The sequence below is a fragment of the Suricata suricatta genome, chromosome 6, assembly GCF_006229205.1.
Source record: "Suricata suricatta isolate VVHF042 chromosome 6, meerkat_22Aug2017_6uvM2_HiC, whole genome shotgun sequence".
NCBI lineage: Eukaryota > Metazoa > Chordata > Mammalia > Carnivora > Herpestidae > Suricata > Suricata suricatta.
The window spans coordinates 42255455-42276257 of NC_043705.1; the positions used below are offsets into that span (position 1 = coordinate 42255455).

Here is a 20803-nt window from a genome sequence, read left to right on the forward strand (position 1 = left end):
ACTGCCTCTTTAGCAGGTGGTGCTGGGAAAACTGGATAGCAACATGCAGAAGAATGAAACTAGACCAGTCTCTTACACCATACACAAAAATAAGATCAAAATGGCTGAAGGACCTGAATGTGAGACAGGAAACCATCAAAACCCTCGAGGAGAAAGTAGGAAAAAACCTCCTAGACCTCCACCGCAGCAATCTCCTATTGACACATCCTCAAAGGCAAGGGAAATTAAAGCAAAACCGAACCCTTGGGACTTCATCAAGATAAAAGGCTTCTGCAAGGCAAAGGAAACAATCAAGAAAACTAATAGGCAACTGACAGAATGGGAAAAGATAGTTGCAAATGACATATCAGATAAAGGGCTAATATCGAAAATGTACAAGGAACTCACCAAACTTCACAATCACAAAACAAATAATCCAGTGAAGAAATGGGCAGAAGATATCCACTTGTGTTATTTTAATCCACTAAGTGTGTGATTTGTTATGGCAGCAATAGGATACTAATACACTACCTTTTTTTCAGTTTAAGAACCATTTGTTGAGCCTCTTCTACACATTAGGCCCTGTGCCACATGTTTAGGATAGAAAAATGGGTACAGGTTCTCAATATGCTCACAAATAAGAAATCCACTGACCTATACAATGATAGAAGTTAGCACAACACACTACAGGAATACAGAGAGCAGGCATCTAACTGGTCTCAGACAGTTTACTTATCACTTCTGTAATCCCTTCTGTAATCTCTTCTCCAAAGAGCCCTTCCCCAATTAATTATACTATCAACCTTATAACAAGTCAGAAATTGCAAGCCATCCTAAACTCCACTGACCCCTTAGGACCTATGATATACACCAACCTAATAATATTTCCCATAAAAGTCCCATTCTCTTTCTTTCACCCCAACTACTTCCCTCAACCTCTGACTGTGCCTTCCTGATACTTAACATCTGTCACCTGGATCACTTACCTCTCAACTAACTTTCCTGGTTCAAGAGTCAACCATTTCCCACCATCCACCTGAGCCACCCCTCTAAGGATTAAATTGATCATGCTGTGTGCCAGCTCAAAAATCCTTCAAAGATGGCTTGCAAGCAGAAGTCTAACCCCTTGGCTATCCTTAGCAACCTTTTAAAGTCCTACTAGGGCAGAAACTGTCTCTCCTTGGCATCTAATCCCAGGGCCTAGGAAGGATCTACTATGTAGGTGATTCTTAGAAAGTGTTTGCGACTCCTAACTCCAGTCTCATCTCTGACCTTATAGCAGTCCCTTTGCACTATGTGCCTACTACACTAGACCTAACAGAACCAGGCTGCTCCAACTGCCCTCCCTCTATGCTCCAATTTTCCCTCATGGCTAAAAAGCCATGTTCATCTAGCTGGTAAGCAGATCTCATTTTTTAAGATTTTGCCTTCCTCTAATAGGATCTCTACTCCCTTACAGCTCAACCATTCAGAAAAAAGTGTCTAGTCTCTTCTGAGACCCTGTTGTAAAACTGTCCCCTCTTCCACCATGATATCTATAGCAACCCTCTAGAGCAATGCTACTCAAACGTGGCCCATGGACTGGTGCTAATGAACAAATGAACTTAGCTGCCTGGATCGAGCTAAGTTCAGAAATCAAGTATAAGCATTTAGAAAATTTTATAGCAATTGGACATTGCTGTGACATCCAAGTATGCGATACTGGTTAAACAAGATGTAGACCAGTTTGGGTGTTGTTGAGTTTGTGTGGTGAGTCACATGTGGTACAAACCGCATTTTAATCATGTGCAACAAGACCACTTATTGGTTCATGATAGAGTGAAAATAAACAAAAAAACCCAATTGGTCCATGAACACAGACAGTATGAAAAGCACTGCTCTAATGAATTCAGGTGTGTTCTCATCGCTCACCTTCTGATATGTTACTGGCTGCCTAAAACAATACAGATGTCCGATAAATATCCATGAATAAATCAATAAAGACACGAATGATAAGAAGGCCTCCTGAAAAACATGACATCTAAGCTGCTCTTAGTATGGGGAGAAATCGAGCACTGTGAGGTACCAGGAAGGGAAAATAAACAGAGAAAGAAGTACTGATGAGGAATAGTGAGAAAAGATGTTGCAGAGGCAAGAGAAAACTTTCAAATGTGAAATATTAAGTAGAAGCATAATTACGTAAAGGAATTCAACCAAGCAATTATGCCAATGTCTTACCATCCTGACGCCCCAAAGCTTATCCCAGAAGCACCCCTTAGTGCAGTGTGCTAGCCTAGATATGGGCAAAGGAAACCCCTGATGGGTTTCAAACCAGTGTAGTAGTCTAGCTGTGTAAAGGATGAATGTGACAGGGTGAGCCTAAGAGTAGGGACACCAACAAGGATTTAACTAAATCATCCCAAAGAGAAATGTTTAAAGGCTTCAACAAGGGTAAAAAGATAATTGGGTGATGTGCAGTGTGGTAGACATGAAGTCAAGAAATACTTATGAGGCAATACAGGGAGGATTAAGTGATTCATTAGATAGGATTAAGGGACAAGTTAACATGACTCAAGTTTCTAGTTTGCTTTGAGTAACAAATGTCTATGGTTCCAACATCAGATGAGAACAGGAGCACAGAAAAAGGAACAGGTTTAAGGGGCAAAGGATTAGTAAATTTCAGTGTGACAAACCTATGGAACATTCAGGTGGAGATGCCAAATAGGCATTTGGGAGAAAGGTCAAGGTGGAAGATACAGATTCTGGAAGCTTGCACATCTAGATGGTGATTAAAACCACAGTAATGGATGAATGAAGAAAAACAGTAGTGTAAGGACAAAGCAATGGAGAATACCATCCATTATAAGTGGCTAAGGAAAAGAATCTTACAAGAAGATGACATCAGAAGAAACTGGAACATGCAGAATCACAGAAAGAAATGTGGAGGAAATTCTGAAGAAGCAGCAGTAACAAACAGCCATATGTACAGAGAGGTCCAATGTGACAGAGCTGAATCGTCTCCACCAACTTAAATCAAACTGGAAGCCCCTGTGACTTTGGGAGGATAAAGTTGAGTGATGAGGCAGAAGCCAAAATATAAAAGCTGCTGAGTAACAGAAGACATTGGATAGGCTTCTCTCAAGAGGCCTGTTTGAGAGGCAAGAAAAAAAGATCTAAAATCAAGCTGTATCATTTTGGTAAAACCTTGAGTATGTTTAGAGTGAGAGGAAGAAACAATAGAGAGAAACAAGGAAGAACAAACAATAAAGGTCTGGAGGAGAAATGGAGAGAAGGGATACAGATACGAGAGGGTGCTCTTCCTCTTCTGGAGCAGTGTGACATTTCATTCTCCAAGGGAAAAAGAGAAAGGAGAGCCAATTGTAGATGAGTTTAATAAGACAGAAGAAAGTTTTCCTCAGGGCCCATGTCTGAATGAGGGCCGTACCTATGTGTTCCAAGAATGCCTTATTGCCTTACCACAGCATTTACCATGTACTCTGCCTAACTTATCAATCCATATGCAGCACTAAACTGTCAACTTCATGACGGCATGGGCTGTATGTGTCCTGTTCACCACTCTATGCTCAATGTCTAACATAATGCCCAGCACAAAACCGGGACCTAATTAAATGTTAACTTGACTAAATGGGGACAAAAAATTAAGAGATTCAGCAACAAAAGCTTCAATTTTTCTAGCAAAGGAGGAGATGAGGCCAAGTGTTTATAAAATAGGGTTCAGTGGAGTAGTTTTGGAGAGTATGGGAAGAACAGGATAGCTTGTGAGAGGAATGGAAAAATGAAAATTCTTCAAGGGCAAATTTAAAGCAGTGGTTCTCAGTCATAGTTGCATAATGGAATCACCTAAAGAATAAAAAATATTGTTTGATGTGGCACTTAGGTGGCTCAGTCAGGTAAGTGTCTGACTTCAGCTTGGGTCATGAACTCAACAGTTCGTGGGTTCAAATACCGCGTTGGGCTCTGTGCTGACAGCTCAGAGCCTGGAGCTTCCTTTGGATTCTGTGTATCCCTCTCTCTCTCTACCCCTCCCCTGATCAAGGTCTGTCTGTCTCTGTCTCTCAAAAATAAATAAATGGTTAAAAAAAAAAAGAAATACTGATGTTTGAGTTCCACTCCAAAATTTCATATTTAATAAAGCCTTGGCAGCTGATGCATTGGTTTTTTTTTTTTTTAAGTTCCCAAAGGATTCTATTATGCAGTCAAGGTTGAGAGTCATTGAGTGGAAGGATTAAATAATGTTAATCTGAGTGAAGCTGAGACTAGAAATCACCAACTGACAGAGTCACCATTTCACCCAATGTTCTGTTTACCTGCCTGGGTATATGTGCAGAGGACAACTGGAGGTTTAATTTGAATTTGGTGCTCTGCCAGATACAAATGAAAGTGAAACAAGTATATTGCTAAGAAACTGAGAAAAAACTAAGGTCCTCCTGAGTGTGAAGAGAGGGATGTGTACAAGAGCTGAAAAGAGTGACAATGTGGTTGGAAGATGGGATAGCAATTTCTTCTCAGCACGTGTTCAGATGACAAGGCTCAAAGAATGGTGCTCAAAGCAGGTGGTTACAGTGTTGAAGAGGTTATCACAGTTGGGTCAGGCAAGGAACTTTGGCTGACATACTCACACACTGGCACCAAAAACGATTTTTCAGTTTCCGAGAGCAACAACATGTGTGGGGATGGAGAAGTGGACTAATCAGATGCCAAAGTCCACAATGCATTGTAGGACTGAAGAGGAACACGATGAACAAAGGGCGTTAACAAAGGCAGAGAACACAAAGCCTGATAGGGAGACATTCAGAAAAGGAGAGTTTTATTTTATTTTATCATGGAAGTGAAAAAGTAACAGCTTCATTCAAACACAGCAAGGGGAAGATAGGGGAAATCTGGCCAGTCCACTTTAGACATGTAGTATGTTTCTTTTTTTCTTTTTTTTTGGTTTTATTATTTAAAAAAATTTTTTTAATGTTTTAATTTATTTTTGAGAGACAGAGGCAGCATGAGCGGGGGAGGGTCAGAGAGAGAGGGAGACATAGAATCTGAAGACAAGCTCTAGGCTCTGAGCTGTCAGCACAGAGCCTAATGCGGGGCTCGAACCCACGAACCATGAGATCATGACCTGAGCCGAAGTCAGATGCTTAACCAACTGAGCCACCCAGGCGCCCCTTTATTTTTTTTAATAGTTTATTACCAAATTGGTTTCCATATAACACCCAGTGCTCTTCCCCACAAGTGCCCCTCTCCATGACCATCACCCTCCTTCCCCTTTCCCCCTCCCTCTTCAGCCCTCAGTTTGTTTTCAGTAGACATGTAGTATGTTTCAATATGAGAGAAAGCCTCCATTTCTCTCCCCTCTACATCAAACACATCAGCAAATCCTGAACTCTATGTTCTAAATATATTCTAGAAGCCAACCAGTTTTCACTCCAATAGTGGTCCAAACCACTGTCATTCCTGATCTGATTTATTGCACTAGCCTCCTAACTGATCTTCCTGATTTATGCTTTGTCCTCAGTCAATGTATTCTTCAGGCTGGAAAAACAAAACAAAACAAGATAAAAAATACCCAGCTCGTATCACTTCTCTGCCTAAAACATGGCAATGTCTTTCTACCTCATGCACATTAAAAGCCCAAATTCTCCAGAATCTGGGTCCTGACTACGTCTCTAACCTTTCCTCTTTCCCACTTCTTCTCTTAGCTTTAGCCACATTGAACTCCTTGGCATTCCTTGCACACATCAAGAATGCTCTTGCCTCAAAGCATCTGAAACATACCCCCACCACCTGGAATTCTCTCTCTCTCTCTTTTAATGTTTTTTAAAATAAAGTTTATTTTTATTTTTGTGAGAGAGAGAGAGAGAGAGCACGAGCAGAGGAGGTGCAGGGCGGGGAAGGGGGTTCCAAATCAGGCTCCACACCAAACGCAGAAAACCTGATGTGGGGCTCGAACTCACAAACCATGAGATCAGGACCTGAGCCAAAGTTGGATGCTCAACCAACTGAGCCACCCAAGCATCCCTAGAATTCTTTTCCTGAAGATAATCTGCCATGGCTGTGGCTTTACTTCCTTCAGATCTCTGCTAAAATGTCACCTTCAGCACCCCACTAAGACATATTTTCCCATCTTTATTGTTTCATTTTTCTCTGTAGCACGTTTTAACATTATTTCTATACAACCTACCGATATTCTATATTTACTGCTTGTTGTGTGATTCCCCATGCCCTCCATAACACCCTAGAATATAAGTGCTTCAAAGGCAGAGATTTTTATCCATTTTTGTGCATTGCTGCCTCTCTAGCACCAAGACAGTACCTGAGATGTGGCAGACTCTCAAAAGCTGTTCAGTCGATGAATGGGTGAAACTTCTCATAAGCAGTGTACAGATATGGGGTTTGAGGAAAGAGTCATACTTAGTCACATTTGGAAGGTGATGGGACTGAGGACAGAAGAGAGTTTGTGAACACAATGGAATATGGTTTAAAAGATAAAAGAGATGAAAGTGTGGTTAACAGTAGGAAACAACAGAAAGGCTGAAATACTCAGTAAGAGGTTTCCCTTTTAAGCAGTAACCAATAATTATAAGAAAAAGAGGAAGAGTGGGAATCCACTGGTCTCAAACACCTTGCCTTTGAGACAAACCAGAATTTGCAGTAACAGATTCAGCCCAGGTGGGAAGAGGACTACAGCAGGAGTCCCAACAGGGGAGGGAGATGGTACCCAGAGGTGAGTGGGCAGGTCATGTAGATTGATGAGTCCTAGAGAACACAATAATCATACCAGTCTTTTCAGTTATATATTTGAATATAAGGAAAGTATTATAAAATATATAATAATACACATCCATAGAATATACAGACAGACCCATAAGAAGAAAAACAAGTGGCCCTCAAAGAAAAGTGTGGATAAGAAAAGTAATGTTACTCAATGGACTAACAGTAAGATCAAATTAATTCATCCTCCCTTTCTATTTATGGGTGCAATTAATGTATTCGGCCTTACCCACTAGAATGAGTGTTCCACAGTAGTCAATATTTATATAACAGAAATGCTTACCCTTAGGTGTAACCACTTTAAAAAGTACTTCCGGGAAAAAAAAGTAAAAACATTTTTTGAAAGATTTCAATCATCTTATATACTGAACGTTCATGGATAATTCAGGGATATTACTGCGAGCAGTGGTATGACAACAGTACCCTCTGTGACTACCCGGGGCTGGAGGGATGACTTTTGCCTGCACTAAAAAGTTCCAAATTGCCAGGTATTTCTAAGACCTGCATCTGCTTCTAATTGGTTTCCCCTCTTCTCTCTTGTTAGCCCTCACACTTGGCTTGTTACCAGCATTCCCATTTCTATAAGATCCTACTTACTCCAATTTACTGTCCCTAATCTGCTATGGGAGAGGAAGTAAAATAACCAATAATGTTGGACTATTTAAAATAATGCTAAAAGGACTACAATTAAACACCAGAGGCTCTCCCTAAAGATGAAACAGAACTTTACTCGATGGACTTCAGGACACTATTTTCTCTGCTTAGTTTCTCTCTGATTATGGCCCTTTCAAACAATAGCTCAGCATCAGCAAACACAAATTACAGATCATACAAGATTAAAACAATGACCGCCCTATGAAAGTGGTCATGGTGAATATTTACAAATATATTTCTAGGTAAACAAAGAAAGACTTTTCTAATTAGTTTTAAACAAGATACTTAAATATTAAATACTTAAATTTCCACGCGGTCTCCTTCTGGTGAGGGGGGAGGAGAAAGTCTAGTTCTTCCTGCTTTTTCTAACATTATGAGTTTTAACCACCTGATCTTTGAAATGTTTCACAAGCACAAATTCTAGCTGCCCCTTCATAAAGGAATTGCCTGGAAAAGGCTGCCTTGCTTAAAAGTCTCAAAGTAAATAAGCATGTAGTTAGTTCACCTCACCTGCAATAATTACCAATGAATAAAGAAATTTCCACAATCTCAAATGAAGCATTTCCCGACTCAGTTTCCCCAAGACCAGTTTTGGCCCCACAATCCACCCGTGCTTCCAGGCTTCAAATCTTGGCCTTCTCTCTTTCACTCATCCAGCCCTTCTTCTCCACTTGTCCTTCATTTCTCTGCCCTTCTCAGCCCTTTCCATCCATCCAGGACACACCCATCTAGGTTTTGTCCTGCTTGATGGGTCAACCTCCACTGTTTCACATCTAACAGTGTGACAAGCCAGCAACCTGAATTGCCCAGCTCAAAGCACTGTGACCAGGTCTCTTCTCTTTTTAGAACCCTAAAGTAATTTATAATGTCGTTTTGAACCAAGCTGTAACTCCTGATCATGGACGTGCATAACTGGACTTCATTTACCCTGTACTCTCTCCTCATACCCTGATTCCTGATCAATTACTCTCCTTGGCCAAGGAGATTTTCTTGCTGTTTCCTGAATTCTCTCTGACAAACCTTCACAATAACTGAAACAGGAATAAATTATTCAGAGACGCTCAGGATTTTGCCCTTTTTTTTCTTTAAAAGTTATCATGTACCTTTAAAAGGACAAAAATTATTTATTTCATTAGAAAGGTGTGATAATTATACTGTAGCCATTTTTAAGTCCTTATCTTTAGAAGATAAACTGAAATATTCACAGATGAAGTAAGATTAGCCATAAGCCTAGGTGATGTGTACATCCAATTCATTATATTGTTCTCTCCTTTTATAACTGTTTGGAAAGTTCCATAATATGAGGCTTTTTTAAAGGAAGAAATAAAATTTGCATGTTGCAAATGCTTGTAAAGGCTTATTTTTTAAAGTATGCTCCATGATTCTTGTTCTTCATCTAAATAGTTCTCAATTTTTTTCCTCAAGAAAAACTTCAACCACACTTCAAAAAGGGCCTTTAAAAGCTGCAAAGCAATTTATTAAAACGTTCGCAAAGATAATTTCTGGTTGGTGGTATTATAGGTGATGGGTGTTTTTGTTATAAGTTTTTTGCTTTGTTTTCCAATTTCTACAATCAGCATACAGTTTTTCATAGTCAGAAAATAATCTGATTTTTCTGATTATGTGAAAGTATTATTTTTCACATCAGGCACAGAAAATATGTCTATATCAGAAATCTCTATAGTGCCTTTTATGTTTAACATGAAAAATATGAATTAAAAATATGAACATGACATTCCAGTTATCTATAAAATGGCTTGTAGAATGGAAAGGCTAAATTTTTATTGTCACTGAGGAAGTGCATGCTGAAGAAGATGATTCTGGAATGATAGACTGGTAAGATTATGGGCTCACTTTGGCAAGACAGTCTTATTGACTACTACAACTGAGTGCTCACAATGGACCCCGTAAGAGCAAATGGTCCAGAGGAACTGGCGTTTCTGGGAATGTGATATGCAATATTGTACACAATTTTCATTTTTAAGCTTGGCTTGGGTAGGGTTCATGCCTGGATATTGATACGTAGCCATATTTTTGTTTTCTCTTGTTTTTTCCTCTTTGGGTGTTGTTTTTGTTTTTGTTTTTTAGGTGAAGATGGTGATAGAAGAGAGGAAAAGTTTCTCTCCATCCTTGGATGAGAGAAAAGAATTCATGTGATTTTGACCTTCTTGCCCCTGACATCATGCTCTCCTCCTCCTCCATCCCCACATCACTTTATTGGTGTGGAACTAGCTGCCCATTCTGTATGTGACACCTAGCTGAGAGGCTCTCAAAGACCTTGCTCACCGTCCTAACTCAGACTGAGAGTCAGTATCAGAAACTGCAAGGTCCCTGCTGGAAGGGCTCAGGTCTCCATTCATTTATTCAATAAATATTTGAGCACCTACTATGTGCCAAGCACCCTTGTCAACACCAAAGATATACGAAGATCTCTATTCTCATGCAGTTTACTTGTATGCAAAGACACATAAGTAAGCAATGACAAACACAAACATAAATAAGACAAATAGTTTCAAAGTTAAAAAGAAAATGAAACAAAACACAGTGATATGATGGGGTCACCAAGGGCAGAGGGCTGTAACAGTACAAGGGTTATTAGAAAGATCTAGAATACCTGAGTAGATATGAAGGGGAAGTAGTCCTGAAGGGACAACAAAGGCAAAGGTCTGGAGGCAGGAACAAACTTAATAAGTCAGAGGAACAGAAAGCAGAGCCCATGGAGGAGAGAGATGCTGGATGCCTCAGGGAGGTGGAAACATAGGGTTTGGAAGCCTAAATTAAAGAGCAGGGGTTTTATTCTAGGTCCATCTAGGGAAATCATTAGAGGGTTATTGTTTTTGTTGCAAGAGACTATTTCTTTTGCTTTTTTAAAATTACGGTAAAATACACATAACAGAAGCTTTACCACCCTAGCCCTTCTTTAAGCAATATTGCTCAGCAGTATTTCATACATTCCTATTGCTCTGCAACCACAGCCACCATCTACCTCTAGAACTCCACATCTTGCAAAATGTAAAACTCTCATCAGAGGCTTTTAAGCAAAGCAGTGACATGATGTGACTTATGTTTTTAAAATTTAACTCGGCTGCCCGGTAAAAATTGACTGTAGTGAGACAGTAGGAATAGGAGTTTACTGAACTACATACCTGACACAACTGCTGCTAATTTGGAGGTGGGCATAAGATAAAGACAGAAATGAAAAGAGGCGATGGCTTTTAGATTTTTACATCTCCAGTGTCTAGCCCAAACAAACAGGCAACATTCCATTCATAAATAAATAGAAGGTTTTTTTTTTCTTCCCTAGAGAACTAGGACAACAGAAATGAAAACTACCGTACATGCAGCAGATGGTATATTGTTTTCAATCTGTACTAACTGCATCCCTTAACATGGATAAAGTCTAAAAAGTTGCTTCAGGTCAACATTATATACTTAATTCCAACATTAACATTAAAGGCTAGTACTTTTCCATGCACACAGTTAAATTTTCATCAGCATTTTACATGTCTTTCCCAAATCAATAGCTTTTATCCTGTGAGACTATAGCGTTACAGGCCATGTTTCTGAAGATTACATATGCATAAACAAGTTTGATGTTTGGGAGAGTTATGAACCTTCTGAATTCCATCCATGGACGAGCCTTAGGTTAAGAAGCCCTGCTCTGCCTTGTGTGAGTTGTTATTGTCTATCACTACGATAATCTAGCCCTTTTTAGTCCAGCCCTCGAGACTTTGGAGAAATACTTTCAAAGAGTTTACCTTTATTAACATCCATAATACATTAGTTTTCAAGAGCCAATGCTAATGTAAAAAATATCTTTGCATCTTTAGCAAAACTGTTATTCCAAGTATTATAAATGGAGTTATTCAAGATCCTCTTTATAAGAACCAGTGTAATAAATGCCTTCTACAATTCATTACTGGGAAAAATATTACCTTATACATTTTTGTTTAATTGTTTAAAAAACCCAAACCATTAGAATTGTGGAAACATTTCCTTATTTTTTCAATATGTGCTCCCAGCCAATTGTTAAAATTTAGTGTTCTGTTTATCACAACATTACCTACATTTCCCCAGTGTAGGCTTGGATCTTAATATATTTATTGAGATCACTTCAAAGCTTTTTGGCAAAAAGTAGAATGTAAATTCTACATTATCTCATGCAAACTTTGCAAGTATCCTATTTCCTACGCATATTATCTGTTCTCTTCCAGGCTATTTTTCTAAAGATGAGGAAATAGATTCAAAGGTCAAATACAGCAAGTGGCAGGATGCACAGTCAGAATATCTGTATTACACATCCAGGTTTACCACTCACCAACCAAATGACCCTGGCAAAAACCACTTAAATTTCTCCGAGTCTCAGATTTTTAGTTTCTAAAATTGAGTTAACAGCACACGTCACACAGGGTTGTAATAAGAACTGAGATGATATGTGCAAAAAGTTTTTCATGACATATAAAAGCAAAGAAAGACGCAGGAGGAGCAGCAGCAGCTGCCGTAGTCCATACTTGCCTGTTAATAAAAAGGTAACAAACAACAGTCCTTCCTCTGTCTACTGATGAAAGACCAAAGGTTGGGAGTTGGCAGATTTTTCGGGGGGTGCCCAGCAAAGCAGTGGGCACTAACTCACCCCACCCCTACCCAGCCCCACAGATGCCTACTTCCTTGAGACTGTCAGGCAGCCACCTAAAGGGGATGAACTTTGGCTAAGGAAAGAAAATGAAGACAGGTAACACTGTTAGATAGACAACAGGGCATGGCCCAGATGGTTTAGTCACCTTTGCTAAGAGAATGTATTTTTCTTCTAGTTCAGGGTTAGGTTTTGACATACTTGGGCCTAAGGACATTATATTGAGTTTCAGGTTTCCCTCATGTAACACAGGGCAAACATAATACTTGCCCCATTCATATTCTACAGTTAAGTGTAGGGAGTAATCATTGTTACTTGTAGACAAGGATGGGGTGGGCCATTTAGGAACTTCAAAATTCAGTGGTAAAGGCAGCCTGCTTTCTGGGGAAACGAAGCTTGACTGATTGGCTCAAATGGTTCGAGGTCCAGAGGACTGTCTTTGTATTAGGATAAACTACATGCAATTGCCAACAGAGTTAGGGCTAACAAAGCAAAAATAATTAAGTCAGAAAAGCACCTAGACTCTGATCAGGAGAATGTGTTTCTGGTCCCAGGATGATAAATAGGGCAGTGGCCTTGGTGAAAGGCTTGGCCTGGATGGGTCTCAGTTTCCTCATCCATCAAAGAGGAGGCCTAAATGATCTCTAAGGTCCTTTCCAGGTTAAGACACTTGCACATGTGATTAAGAAATTATCTCCATACTCATGTGCCAACAAAGGTTCCACCTCCTCACCAGAGGTACCAGGACAACTCTGAGGCGTAATCCAGTGCAGGGAAGCCCAGCTGCCCACAGTGGCAGGAGCAGCATCTTCACTGACACTTCCTACGCTGGCTGCCTCCTCACCCTCTCTCTGCTGATCATGTCTAGAATCACCCCTCCAATAAACTGCTTGCCACAACCACAAAACAACAAAACCCCTATATTAGGAATTCAGATGAAAAGTACTACATTATGAAGTGGTAAGAGCATGGGCATATGAGCGCTAGAGTTCAAACTAAACTGGATTAGATTCCCAATTCTGTTAATAACCATATGACTCTGGGCATGTTAAGTGTCTCTGATATGGCAGGAGTTTCTTTGTCTAGGAAATGAAAAAATATGACCTCCCTAGTAGGGTTGCTGTCCAGATTAAATAAGGCATATATAAAATGTTTTACAATGCCTGGCATATACCAAATATTCGATAAATGTCATTATTATAAAAATGTATTTTTATTTTTTATATTTTTAAAGCTTGGTCTTTTTTCACTAACTTGTTGTAATGCTTCAGAAAAAAATAACAATACTGCTATAACTGGTATTTGAACCTAGAATAAGTTACACCTCGCCTAATCTAACTTGTCAGCTTAGCAACACTAAGAAATTTATTAAGTTTAATAAACTCTAGCTAATGCTATACTATGTTTTTTTTCTTTTTTCCAGTTTTTGCTTTCAATTTTTTTTATTACATTTATTTATTTTTTGAGAGATAAAGTGAAACAGCACAGAGCCCAACACTGGTCTCAGGCTTGAACTCACTCAGAAACGGTGAGATCATGACCTAAGCGGAAGTTGTAGGCTTAGGTGACTGAGCCACCCTGGTGCCCCAGAATGTTGAATTCTTTAGCAAGAGTCCATAAAAGTGAGTGACTAAAAAAGCGGGCAGAAAAACTATAAAAGACTGGAGAGGAAATTGTGAAAATTTGGAAGAAAATATCCTGATCTTTCTTTACAAGTTTGTTTTGTTGTTTTGTCTTTGTTTTTTAGTTTCCAGTCTACTTAGAAAATTAAAACTAGAAATTGTAGAAAATAAATTCTGAGCGTGGTTCATACAAGAAAAATATTGAAGAGAAATTCTTGAAGGGAAATCTTGGAATTACTTTGAGAAATTGAGGAATTAATGCATATTTATATGTCTTAAGCTAAGGTAAATATTTATGGTGTGTACACATTTTTTTAATTATTTAAACTTTTTTTTTTAACTAACTAACCAGAGCCAGTCAAAACTGCTGATACTCTTAGTCTAACTGTAAACGTTTATGCCATAGCATAGTGAGTGTCATCAGTTTTGCCTTTGTTGATATTCTCTGGGCCTACTACATTACCAAAATAAAACTTTGCCATTGAGAATATGAAAAGCAGGGTATATATAGATTTTTCCTTTGCTAACCATATCATGCTCATGGCATATAACTCATATTTATTATTTGGACTTAGACTTTTAGCAACCCTATAACATTAAAGTTTATATCAATAATATGAACCAATATATAGAACCTAGAGCTGATTTCCACCTCCCTTAAATGACTTTCATAAAAATTGAAAGCAAAAACTGGGGCGCCAGAATGGCTCTGTCAGTTGAGTGTCCAACTTCGGCTCAGTTCATGATCTCACAGTTGGTGGGTTCAAGCCCCATGTTGGGCTCTGTGCTGATAGCTAGCTCAGAGCCTGGAGCCTGCTTCAGATTCTGTGTCTCGTTCTCTTGGTCCCTCCCCCCTGCTCATGCTCTGTCTCTCTCTCTCAAAAATAAACGTTAAAAAAATTTTTTTTAATGTCAACATTCCTTTCACAGAAACACTAATACTCTTTTCTTTTGCACTGTTTCAGAGATTTACATGAGTATTACTGATAACTTAAATGATCTAATCATAGCAACAAATGTAACTGCCACCGACATGTTTATGATAAATACTGTTGAGCCAGTAACCCAGCAGTTGTAGAAATGAATGGGCTGTGTTCAGCCTTCTTTCTGGAGGAAATGAAGAGTGTAGGCTTGGCAGTTTGGCTCACATGGTTAGATGTCAAGAGGACTGTCTTTATATTAGGATAAACTACATACAATTGTCAATATCTAATTGTCTTTTTCCCAGAGCAAATGGTAAGTGCCCATGTTCAACCTAGTATTTTTAAGGAAATATTAGCTATACTTAATGTTAAATATATCTACTAAACATTTTTCTCCTCCCTTTGAACAATGAATAGTAGTTCCTGCAGCTTTATCTTTTAAATTCCACTCAGGAACTCACACTAAGCTATTGCAGAATCAGTACCTGGACTCTGGTTTCCTAGGAATGTTACTTTTGCCTCCCATCTTTCTTCAAGTTAAAGTCACACCTGTTAGAATTTCAGAGACTGGAGATATAAGCATGTGCCTTCTAGTTAACTGAATGAAAAACATCAGAGGGATTAAAATGTGAGATTAGCATTAGTTTATTTGTTCTCTTCTAAGACACAAATCTTTTTAACCCACAGAATCCAACACAGCACTGTCTGTCTAGAGAGAAGGCAAGAAAAAGACAGGCAAGAAGGAGAGTGGGCAGAGAAGCTCTTGGACAGAACTACGGTAAGTCATCCTTAAATATGAGCACCCTTTAGGGGCACCTGGGTGGCTCAGCTGGCTGAACGTCTGACTCTTGCTTTTGGCTCAGGTCATTTTCCCAGTGTTATGGGATTGGGCCCCCATCAGGCTCAATGCTGAGCATGGAGCCTGCTTAGGATTCTCTCTCCCTCTGCACCTCTTCCTGCTCACAGACACACACACACACACACACACACACACACACACACACACTCTCTCTCTCTCTCTCAAAATAAAATAATAATTATAATAATTATAATATAATAAATATGAGCAGCCTTTACTGTCCCTGTTCTGTTCTTGTTTTGCCATTTGATTCTAACAAACAAATAAATCACAAATGTGCTAGTAAGACAAAACTCAGAAAGCTGGTACAGGAAGGAGGAGCAGCTATATTTAGATGAGGAACTACTGGCCAAACTCTCTTTTTTCTACCACTGACCCTAAAAAGTCTAAATTAGGTTTATCTTTATGGTTGCCCTATGCCCTCACCAAAGTACCATATGGTATCAGAACTCTACTGTCTCATATATCCTCTAAAATATCATCCAAAGAGTCAATATGCAGAGTGGGAAGAGACTAAACATTGTAATTTTACTTGGGTTCAAATCCTGGCTGCATACTTCCCACAGTGTATACTGACTACCTTTCTTCACTCTCCTGCACCCATGTTTACCATACTTTGCCAGCTTCAGAGGATTCTTGAGCCAATGCGTGTCAAGTGCCTTGCTGCAACTATTACTGATGCCTAGAAGATGCCAAAACGTTTCATCTTGTTACTGTTAATAAAAGATTTAAAACTTAAATACAAGCTTGGGTATTTTATAAACACGTGGCACAAGGGCACCCATGAAGGCTTATTTTCTGTTCCAAAATTGTTTTGCAAACAGAACATAATCAAGCTATCAAATGGAAACCATGAAGGTGGCTGTCCCTTCCAAAGAGAAATGAGGTACGAGATAGCTATCAGGTAGAGAAGAGAGTCACTAACAAGAGGAAGAGGAGAAGTTTCAGAGAGGAGAAGTTACAAATGCCAGAGGGATGCTTTTAAAATTCAAATGTGAACAGGTCCCTCATCCCCTTGCCATTTTCAGTGGCTCTTCACTGACTTTAGGATAAACTCCAAATCTTTCAGGTCAAAGAAGGCTCTCAGTAACCTCACCTCCCACCATCCTCTGCAGTTATTTTATAGTATTTCCAGTTCAAGCACGGCTTCTGCATTCTCTCAGCCTGAATTTGATTCCCTGCCCTCATCTCATTTCTCTGCTGCCCTAAGTGATACTCTTCTTTCAGCTCAGGAGTACGATTTGTCTTACCTTCCTCCATGTGACTCCCCCAACTCTGTGTTTCTCACCGTTTACCACACTGCACTGGAATCGTTTACCTCTCCGCATCCCACACAGGCCTGGCCTCGCTTTAGCATTCTGCTGATTGCTTTGCCTGACACAAAACTGATGCTCATTTAAATGTTTACTGAATATACAACTTCTGAAACTCTCTAGTTTGGGTCAGATTTCTCTCTATCACCTTGTATTAGGACAAATAAGGTAGGTGGCTGGTGTTTGAGCGCCGTGAGGCTGCTTCTCAAGAGGCATGAAAATTTGCCTTTCACCTGACAGACTTATGTTATATGTTATATGGTAACTTAGTGCACTGGATTAATAGCCTGTTTAGAAATATTTATGATGGTGTGGCTACTTCTGTCATTAACCAAATGAATAGTTTTACTTCCCAATGTAACAACATGTGTTTTTAATATATTTAAGTAAATTAGGAATAATTAGAAATTTCAATTTTTTAGGAGATCAGCCTTATATATAAAGTGCCAAATTTGTATTAGTTTTCAACTTTTTCATAACTTGTGAATGGTCCAAATTGGAGAAGTGTCTCAGAAACACATCTGAGATACATTCCTCTCTTAAAATGTATTTGTGGCATGCTTCTTTGTGTTATACTGAAATTCAAGGTTAGTACTCAATTTAATATGCTAATATATATACAAAGTCTCCAAAGTTATTTGTTTGGTAAATAACATTCTTCCATATCCTACAACTGATGTTTGCACACATAGGACACCAAGGAGAAGAAACAATTAAACAAATTCAGAAAAGTCCTATTTCTTCCATTCAACTACAAATTACCTGAGGACCGAGGTTTTCTTTCACGTACATTCCAATGTCTGACATAAAGAAACAAACCCCAGTTTATAAAGTGACATATCTGCTAAGGTAAGCATTGCTACAACTCAGATTGTTTGTAATTGCTGCTGAATGCACTTGTTCAACAATAGAGAATTAATTAATGCAATCACAGTACAACTGCTGGAAAATAACGCAAACTCTTGGAGTTTGGGCAATCAGATAAGATAAAAAATGCTTACCAGGTATACATGAAAAACACAGAATACTAAAATTCTGAATGCAGTATAATGTAGGAAAACACGCATAGGAAAAATGGAGAGAAACAAAGGTAACACCGCAAAATATCTATTTTGATAGAATTAAGCTCAGTGGCTCAAAACTCTCATTGGTTCCCTATTCTCACCATTTAGGTACCTTTTTGGTTTTCTCTTCTCTCACCTCTAACCTACATACACAAGCACAGACAATTCTTTCCAGACAGCTCCTCTTGGGACTGGTCCAGACTTACATTACCTTATACAGAGGTTTTGGGAAAAGGTTTCTAATAGGCAGGTCTGCAGTCTCATCCCACTACTATCATATCTACCACCATAATAAGATAGGCATTCTACTGCTAAATATGTGAACTGCGGTAATCTCATTTATACTTTATCCATTTTTAGGTATGTGCTATATTTTAGAATAAAAGATGGCTTTTTTGGTAACTTACTGTGGTTGGTTTCATGTCTTGCTTTGCTAAGGTAAGAACAGGATTCATAATTCTCTGCGGATATGGTCCTACTTCTACACATCTAACTATAGTGCTTAGTCAGGGTAGTGGGTTCCTCCTAGCTGCAGCAACAAAGTCACCAGAGGCTTTCCTTCCCCTCCAAGCAGCCTGCCAGCTCCTCCATGTCTACCAATGCAAACTGCTTCACACCCTATTGCATCATATTCTACAAACATTTAGCAAGCAACTAATTGTCAGGCCTGAAGATTTAATGTCCCAAGCTGTGTACAAAATTTTTGTGAATGTGGAACATTTATTAGAGAAGATACCCAAGTGGAGAAAGTGACATATGATAAGTGATAAACGAGTGTTCAGAGGTAGTGAAGAAGACTGGGGAAGAGGAGATGGATAGTGGGTAAGGCTCCATGAAAGCTAGAAGGAAGAGACACTGTAGAAGTTGAAGAGATATATCATGATTAGGAGAGAGGTGATATGAGACAGGATGGCTGAATTTTGCACCTGAGTGACTAGGATAATGATGGGACCTGTGACACAAATGATGTTAACTAGAAATGCTTTGAGGCAAAACAGAGCAGGTCCATAAGGAACATTACAATATAAACGGACAGATGCTTCTCTAAAACTGAATAAGATACATAGAAAGCAGAGAATCTTAAGTCAGCTAACTAGAGGCAATAACTAAAGTAAAAAGGTTCTGTGAAATCTCTTTAAAAAAGTGATAAATAAATAAAAATTTAAAAGAACCTAAACTAATACAAAGCCATGCAAGAGGGAATCTAAGGCTGAGAACTTGGTCATTGATGCTTCAAGGAGCTCAGGACGTCAAGAAATAAGAAGGAAGAAAGGAATTGTAGGCGGGGCAGTTTGCACAGTGGTTTCAGGGCTCCAGTGCTGGTCCTGAGCCCCTGAGTTGGAATCCCTCCTGCTACTGTGTGTCGTTGAGCAAGATAGCATGTATCTTTTTCTTATCCTGAAAAGAGATAACATGATCACTTTACTTCAAAGGATCGTGGTGAGGATTAAGAGTTAATGAACGTTTTTAGAACAGTGCCTGCCACAGAAACACTCGATAAATAAATGTCTGCCGTTGACGGGAAAAGATTTTTTCTAGTCCCCGTTGACCTCGGAGAGAATAATTTCTGGCCAGGAGCAGGAACAAAAACTACAAAGTAAGGGAATTAATAAGCAAGTGAGCAGCAAGAAGGCAAAGGCAATCACAAGGTATGGATGATTCTTCCAAGGCAGTTAAAAAATGCGAGTTGTGAAACAAAAAGTAACCTCCGAGCACAGGGTTAAGTGAAAATGCTTTCCGAGGGGATAGCTCAGCAAGAGGAAAAAGGCTTGGCTCCCCACGACTATTCTTGAGTCGGAGTAGGACTTGTTTCTCCAACTGGACGGGGGTAAGACCGGATCCTTCCCGTCCCGGCTCCCCAGGAGCTCGAAGGAGCGCTCGCTCCGCACCCGGTAAGCCTGAACCGGCTGACTGACGGATTGGGGGGTAGGCCCATTTCCCAACCAGACTGGTGGGGTGGGGAGGCCAATTTCCCAACCAACCAAACCCTGGAAGATGAAACAACAGGCTTTCCCATCCATCTCCATCTCCAGCACGACCTGTTCTGTGGCTCAATACTCATCACCCTCCTCAACCAGTAGCAGCCGCTGGGACACCGTGCAGCTCAGGGAGCCAAAGAGGCAGCTCCCCGCTGCGAGAGCAGCACCCCCCCCCCGCTCTCCCCCCCCCCCCGTACATTCCGGCCTCAAGGACACAAGAGCGCCCCAGAGGGGAAAAAAGCAGAAAGAAAGGGGCTCGGGAATTCCGGGAATGGGGGTAGGGGGGTCGGAGGGGTGGCTAGGGAGGCCAGATCCCGGAGCTGGGAAAGTGACCTCGGTGGCCAAGGTCGAAGAGGTCCTTGTCCGAGTCCCAGGGACGAGCACCTTTGCCCTCCCGCCCGGAGCAGCAGGGTCCCCACCCAGAGGGAGCGCTCTGGGAGGCTCAAAGCCCCGGGGCGGCCCGGGAGCCCCGGCCCTCAGGGATGCCGGGGCGGCGGGGGGCTCCCAGGGAGCGCGCAGGTGAGCGCGGCGGCCCCGCCCTCCCGCGGGAAGGGCCTTCGCTCTCCGCACCCACAGGCCGCGGTTCGAGAACTTCCGAAGCGCCTCCACACGGCCCGGGGAGGGCCTGGCCACGCTCCCGGGTCTCCGGCACCCGGACCCCGCCGCCACGCGCTGCGCCCGGGTTCCTCCATCAGGCTGCTCCGGACCCCTGCCGGCAGGGGTCTCCCTCCCTTCCCCCACCTCTTCTCCGCACCCCGGAAAAGTTTGGTCCCAGCGCGGGGGCTGGGAGTCCCGCACTCACCCCACAGAGACCGGAGCCGAAGCGGCAAGGCGGGCGCGGGAGCAGAGGGCGGCGGCGGGTGGCGGCGCGAGCGCGGAGCTCCTCACAGCGGCCCCTACTGCTCCGGCCACCGACCGAGCTGGCAAAAAGGAGGAGGCCGCCGGGGTGTCACCTGCCCGCTCTCCCACCCCGCCGCGTGACGCCGCGCAGCACCGCCCCCGCCGCCCGCCG

At 41.0% G+C, this 20803-nt stretch overlaps 1 protein-coding gene and 1 pseudogene across 1 annotated transcript in view; one reads left to right on the plus strand and one right to left on the minus strand.

Annotated features, from left to right (window-relative positions):
• Nucleotides 1-11779, plus strand: part of LOC115293428 — a 25217-nt pseudogene extending 13438 nt beyond the window's left edge.
• Nucleotides 1-20677, minus strand: part of ELOVL7 (ELOVL fatty acid elongase 7) — a 79589-nt gene extending 58912 nt beyond the window's left edge. Inside the window, exon 1 of the mRNA XM_029942287.1 lies at nucleotides 20594-20677. The gene's annotated coding sequence lies outside the window, so the exon portion shown is untranslated. The remainder of the gene's footprint in view (nucleotides 1-20593) is intronic.
• Between the last annotated feature and the right edge of the window lie 126 nt (nucleotides 20678-20803).